This window comes from Ailuropoda melanoleuca, chromosome 2, assembly GCF_002007445.2.
Source record: "Ailuropoda melanoleuca isolate Jingjing chromosome 2, ASM200744v2, whole genome shotgun sequence".
NCBI lineage: Eukaryota > Metazoa > Chordata > Mammalia > Carnivora > Ursidae > Ailuropoda > Ailuropoda melanoleuca.
The window spans coordinates 141,169,864-141,170,652 of record NC_048219.1 but is presented as its reverse complement, the minus strand read 5'-3'; positions in this window follow the sequence as shown (position 1 = coordinate 141,170,652).

Genomic DNA, 789 nt, shown 5'->3' with positions numbered 1-789 from the left:
ACAGGTGGCCGCCACCTCTCGGGGAGACGTGGTCCGCGCCCCTCACCTCCGGACCTCAGAAGCGTGGACCGAGGAAAGGCGCCACGGGTGGGGAGGGGGTTGGGGGTGGCTGTCAGCGTATATATTTTTCATACAGCGAATGCCACTAAAATGGCTGCTGCCTGTTTCCTTAGAAACCCATTAGTCTTCCTCAGCGGTTGTCAAAACTTGCTGGCGGTTTCTTGCTCACCTTTCCCGTTTCCCCTTTAAAAAGGAATGAAGAGGAGGGTTATCATAGCTTGGGGGTGGGAACACCCACAGTGGTCACCGAGTGTGGAATCCGGGAGACAGTTTCTCCTGAAGGGTGAGGAAGGGCTGGAATGGAATGGAGAGGCAGTGCAGGCATGGCTGGAAGCAGGGAGGGGAAGCCAATGGGCTAGAATGGTGATCAGTGGTGACTGAGGGAATGATAAGCCGAAGTCTCTGGTCTTTAACCCAGGACCTGCTTGGGCTTCCTGCATGATGAAAAGAAACACAGTTAAGAATGGGGAGTAGTGGAGCCACAAGCAGAACTGAGGTTTGGGGGTCTGGGGGGCCAAGATCTCAAGGCCCTCAGGTGAACTTGGGTGGTTGATCGCCCATGTCACTTGGGCCTGTCTCTGGTAGGTGTGCCCAACAAATGTTATGCCTAGAAATTGTTTGGTTACATTCTGCCAAAAATCAATCTCTAACAGTTATTTAGGAATTTGGGGACAAGTTAAATCTTTTTAACTACTGCCAAACACTTCATATTTATGGTGTGATTTAGGG